The sequence below is a fragment of the Ciconia boyciana genome, chromosome 16 (assembly GCF_034638445.1).
Source record: "Ciconia boyciana chromosome 16, ASM3463844v1, whole genome shotgun sequence".
NCBI lineage: Eukaryota > Metazoa > Chordata > Aves > Ciconiiformes > Ciconiidae > Ciconia > Ciconia boyciana.
In genome coordinates this window covers 8,019,999-8,025,998 of record NC_132949.1, presented here as the reverse complement: position 1 = coordinate 8,025,998, position 6,000 = coordinate 8,019,999, and the positions used below count along the sequence as shown (strand labels likewise).

Genomic DNA, 6,000 nt, shown 5'->3' with positions numbered 1-6,000 from the left:
CAATCTGAATTTTGCCCTCCGTGCATATTTTAATTGCAATGTGTGCTCACACTGTTGTTTTTTTTCTACAGCACGGGTGTCTTAATCAGCGCTCCGAAGGGATGATAGTTGTCAAATAATGGCTCTACCAGGTATATTCTTTGCGTTCAGTTTGGTGGAGCAGTTCCACACCCCTCAGTGCCCACTCAAACACTGCGTGGACAAGCTCGGCTTTAATGCTGGTGTGTTTTCCCTGGTAGTTACACATAGCTTCTGAATTAATTTCTCCTTGCTAGCTCCATGGTGTGGTAGACTGCCCTGTCTTACAGACAAGTGGAGGCACAGATACATTAGGCAAATACTTTGCACAAACACGGAGTGGTTTCACCTCCAGAAGCCTGCCTCATGGCCTCCTCCCCCGGGGAATTAATATGGTCCAACATTGCGTAGCCTGTACTGCTGCGATGCCCGGGAGGGCTCGGTACCTCGGCTGCTGCCTCTCCCCTCTCCTCCCCGCTCGCTTCTACACAAATCCCGCGGCGAGGCCGGCCGTGGGGCGCGGTGCCCGGGCCGGGACGCCCTCGGGGCAGCTGCCCGGCGGCTGCACGCACGGTAGCCCCTGCGCGAGCGCTGTGCGTTCCCCGCGGCTGCCGCTGCGCATGCGCGGGGAGTGCCCGCCCTCCGCCCGAGGAGGCTGACAGGGACGTTCTCGCGAGAGTTGCTGCGGGAACGGCGGCGGCGGCGGAGCAGGCGGCGGCGCGACGGGCCGGGGGGGGGCCGCGGGACGGGGCCGTAGCGGCAGCCGAGGCGGCGCTGGAGGGGCGGCCGGGACGGGCCGCGTGGGGCTGGGCAGGCGGCGAGGACCCTCGGGCGGGGCGGCGCCCCCCAGCGCTGCGCGGTGAGTCAAGGGGGTGTGTATGGAGGGCGGGCGTCGGGCCGCCGACCCCCCCAGCCCCCGCCCCAGGTGCGGCGCGGGGAAGGCCCTTCCCGGCGGGACCCGGCTCCCCTGCTCGCCGTGAGCCTTGCCGGGGCGGGAGGCATACGCCGAGCCCCGGCGGCGAGTGTTCCCCGGTGCCGCGGCCTGGGCCCCTGGGGTGTTCCGCCTCTCCCCGCTGTGCTCCGCAGGAGCCGCCTCAGCGCTGTCCCTGCGCCCCGGGGCTGTGGGCCTGCGCCCCGACGGGCCCCGACCTTCCTGGGGCGCTGGGCGCTTCTCGGGGGTGCGGGCTCTGCGGAGCAGGGCTGGCCGCGGGGCGGGTGGGGGTTGGAATAAGGTCCTGGGCTGTGGAGGCGTTATCTGCTAGGCGAGGTTCCCTAGTTCTCCGTACAGGGTCCCCCAGACGGGTTTTAGTCGTGGGTCACTTTCCTCTTTGCCGTATGTCTGTGGAGTGTTGGCTGGTGGTAGTTCTTGGGACTTATTTTTAATATTCCCCGGAAGAGTTCCATAACTTCAGGCCGTTTCCAAAGGTTAAAAGGTTGTGGATACCCTGTAGGCAAGTTAACATCCATACCTTTCTTTCTCCAAAGACCTTTTGGGTCATGCTTCAAACGTGAGTTTCTGTGATAAAGACATTTTTCTCTTAGCCTCTTCTTCCTCTTCTGAACTTCCTGCTTGAGAGTCAGTGTTGGTTTCGTGGGATAAGGTTAACTTGCCAATATAGTTTCAAATAATCTGTAGAAGACAAGGATGCAGTCTTGCTAACTCCCACAACATCTGACTCAGACATCTCTTTTATAACCTAAAGAGAAAAATATTCTGTAGCACAGTTAATAACTGGGAGAGCAATTCATAGATAAATACAGTGTTTAGGAAAGTTCATTCCTTGTTTTAAAAATTATTAAATGCCTGTGGTCAAGATCACAGATTGTTAATCTTCTTCAAACACAATGTTGTTTGTAATCCATTTCTGTGCAAACTTTGGATATTGAGAATTTGTGCCAAAAGAAGACCTTTCAATTATTATAATCTCTTATGATAATTAAGTCATGTAGTGTTTTAAGTATTTCATAATACCAGGCAAGCGTGTAACATTTAAAGCTGCTTTATACAGTTTAAAATAAGAAAAAAAAAAAAGTGGCAACAAATAAATTTTGTCAGAAGTGAAGTTTTCTGTTACCTGATAAAATGTTTTGGTCTGATAAATATTATCTGTGCTTTGTGCTGTAGCTTAGTTTTATAAGCGATATCTTGAGTTGTCCTCTGACAAGACACGCTTAAGGAAGTTGAAACATATTAAGCTAGTAGATCATGAGTATCATTTATGACCCTGAATGTTCTGGTTTTTATCTGTTGATAATTTAATTTATATTTTACCTTGTTCATTTATTATGTTATACTTCCTTATTTGGCTAATTTGAATTAGTGCTCTGCCCTTATGATTTTTTCTTTCTATTCTTTTGTCTAGAGCCTGACACTTTATATTCTGCATGTCTTCCAGATGATGTATCCACACATTTTTCTTTCCACCACCCTCAGTAATGTTTTGTCCTGTAATGGCTGATGAAGCTTAGGATCTGATTCCTTGCAAAATCTTCCAGTGAATGTATATTCTTTCTTCCCTTGCTTTGGCTTTTCTAAACTGTCTGTTCTTCTATTCCTGCCCATATCACTTTCCAGAAGACCTGTAAAACAGTGGAAAGAGAACAATGAGAAAGCTCTCACTTTCTCAGCTAGAAACAGCTAGAAAAAATGCTGTTTGTAAGAGCAGTATAAAAAGCCTACCTTTGCCTGTGTGTTTTTTGAAATACCTCTTGAAAAGAACATGAGAATTGTTCCTTTTTGGCTACAACAGGGAGGTTTGTATTTATAATTACTTATATTCCATCCTGAGCTGCAGCACTGTATTGCTAATAAGAATTTACTGTTAGCTGCATCAGCTGCCTTTTCTTCCTCTCCCCCCTCCCAGAATTTTTAAGAGCAAGAGAAGTATCTTGCCCCAAATCACAGTAAGGTGAGAAGTGAAAAACATACTGCTATTCTGAGAAATCTTAGTCATTTCTCTAGTAAGATCATCTGATAATTCTTATAATGTGTATTCATTGTATTCATATTTTGACTGTTATTCATTCATACCTATCTTATTCCATTCAAAGTCTGTGGATCTGGGGTACACTATAGGACACAATGTGTCCTGTTTCACTGCTGTCTGCCTGAAACAAATACCTACAGCTGTGCTCTCAGTGGGCAGAGACCTAGCACAAGCTACTTCCCCAGTAAGCTTATTTTTTCCCTTGTTGTGCAGTTGGTTTGTTTGTATTTTAATAATTATGTGGCTGACTGTCTATAAGAACTTGTTTAATAAGATTAGTGAACAGCAAATGCTTTCTAAGTGACTTTAAGGGAATTGATGTTCTAAGTTTACCTTTTCTGACATTTGCTGTTTAAGTATCTTGGCTTAATACCTTCAAAGCTTTTCCCTAATTTACATGTAGCTTTCATGCCTACACTTCAGCTACACTTTTGCCTAAAGTTGTGATGGTTAAAGTTTTGTTCTACGCTGCAGCTGTTGTTACTATTGTGACCTAGAAACATCACTGCTTTATATGCTGACAATATATACAATGGTGGTAGTCATATGAATGCGTGTTTAAAGAAAATTGCATGATGAATCTCTTTCATCTTGAATTATGCTGGGAAGTTTCCCAATGGTGCAGTGTTGCTAAGCCTAGGGAAATGCCAGTATAGTTCTTGGAAATGCTGCATCAGTTTCTTAGAGAAAGTTGCGTATTAACTCCTTCAGTTAAAAAAAAAAAAATTCTGAAGATGCTAATGCAGTACTAGGTAGCAATGCTTGTGTACCCCAAAGAAAGGAACATTTACCAATTGGCAGTAATTTCTTTCTTTAAATGTGTATTGAGCCTGTAACGTGACATTCTTGGGTTTGGAACTTAGGGTTTTCAAGCAGTGTTCCCTGAGCTGATGGTGTTTGCATGCCCATATAATGACACACATCTTCAAATGTAGCATTGTGAGGTTTGAAACACCGGAATGTTGCTGCCAGTAATATTTATCCTTTAAGAAGGAATAGAAACCGATGACGTTTACCGTGAAACGTACAGGATGTGTAGACAGTATGCTTGAACAAATGTTTGCATTTTCCATTGCTTCATACGCAATCATTCATGTTGCTCCTTAATATTTCTATAATAGCAGAAGATTACAAATACTGTCAGTTAAAAAACAAAGGCCAGGTTAGAAAGATGAGGAGATGGTGAACCGAACACAATAGAGGCTGGCAAAGGGAAAATGTTCCTGGCGAAGGAAAGTTGTTGCTGTTCATATGAGTATGCTAGTATGGTGGGGAAGAGTGACATCAGAAAGACAGATGCTTTTTCATCAGCATTGAAACTAAAATTAAGTATTTTAGAATCACCAAAATGTAGCTAAGATGATACAGCTCTTGGTTTTAATTACGTGTGTGGGTCAAAGCTTGGATCCAGTATGTTCATTTCCACTAGTTGCGGTGGCATAGGCAGATTGTTCAGCTGTGATCTCCATGGCTGTTGACAGCTTTGTCAGTCTTGCTGACGTTTCAGTAATGCTGCGTAGGACTACCAAAGAAAACCCTGAGCCCTGTCCACGTGGGGACTTCACTAAGCTGGCCTTTTTTGATCAAGGTAAATCCTGTAAAAACCTCTTCTTATTCTGCCAGCTTCCTGGGAAGAAATCTTAGTTTGGGTGTTTGCCTTGAGCTTCATTATTCTGTACAGGGAGCTGAAGGTTGGGCAAACGTGGGACTCATGGAATGTAAGCATGTTAATTGCTGAACTGCATTTATGTAAGGCAGGTTTTTCTCCAAAATTAGAAAATACTATTGCCATCTGCTGCCTTTGCATATAGCAGCGCTCCTTCTGGGCCATAATAACCACAGAGACTGATTAGCAGGTGCGTGGGTTCACTGGTGTTTGTCAGATCTCTTCTGTCTTGAATTGTCAATGACAAGTACTGGCTCTCTGCTGGTTCTTCAGAGGGTTATTCATGATGGTTTTTAACTTACAGACTATCTTGCTTGACGTTTTTCTGATCCCTTACCTTCTCTGCTATCGAATCTAGCTGGAGTTAGATTAAATCCTTCCTATTCTAACCTGAGATCGAGATACAAGCCTTTTCAATGGTTTCAGAGTGTCTTTTATATATGCCTTGCCAGCTTTGATGTCATTTCTTCTCTGGGCCCATAAGAGATACTCAAACTTGCTGATTTTCATGCTGTGCTTATGAAGATTTTTAACATGTTCTGCTGCTCAAGACGCTGGAATTTCAGGATGGTTGCTTTTACATGAGAGTGAGCCCGAACTCTTGTCTCTGTGATGTTATTTTAGGACACTTTTTGATAGGCGTTTCAATTCCAAGAAAGTCCTGTTACAGAGGACCCGCAGAAGTATTCTCTGCTTTGCCTAACTTACTGTATTTAAATTGATATGAGCTGTACGAATGGAAAACCCCAAATTATTGGTGTAAGCTGCGTCTCCAGACCGGTCTTTCCCGGTGCAGCATGTGGGGGAGAGAAGCGCATCGCCCTTCCGCAACCGCCTGTCTCCATCGTGGGCTGGAGCTGATGGGGTTTAGTTCTGGGTCCCGTGAGCGGGATGTCCAGCCCTGGCAGTGCTGAGCACAGGCAGCGCCCTGCCGCTCGGCCCGGCCCCGGTGTCCCCCGCCTGCACCCGTCAGTCGGGCTATCTCGCCGCGTCCTCCCGCCTGTTAGGTCTCGCTGTAACTGCAAACGCGAGGAGCGGGTGGCTTCCCGTGAGAGGCGGTCCCGCTGCCAGGCGGGAGAGGGGAGGACCTGCCCTCCCGGGGCTAGGCAGCCTGCGCGGAGCGGTGGAGCGGCGCCGGCGGCGGGCCCTGCCTGCCCGGCTCCCCCGCGGGCAGCGGGGCGCTGCCGCCGCCCCGGGGCGAGGGCCGGCGGCTGCCGCGGGGCGGGCAGCTCCTCCCGGCGGGCCGGTGCCGGCCGCCGTGCCGCCTCCCGCCCCCGGGGCCTTCGGGGCGGCCATTGGTCGCGGGACGTGTCACTCGGGCGAGCCGGG

The 6,000-nt window shown here is 48.0% G+C and overlaps 1 protein-coding gene across 1 annotated transcript in view; it reads left to right on the top strand.

Moving 5' to 3' along the window:
• Positions 1-724: 724 nt before the first annotated feature.
• The window catches only part of GRB2 (growth factor receptor bound protein 2), a 54,165-nt gene continuing 48,889 nt past the window's right edge, over positions 725-6,000 (top strand). The window contains exon 1 of the mRNA XM_072881281.1: positions 725-877. The gene's annotated coding sequence lies outside the window, so the exon portion shown is untranslated. The remainder of the gene's footprint in view (positions 878-6,000) is intronic.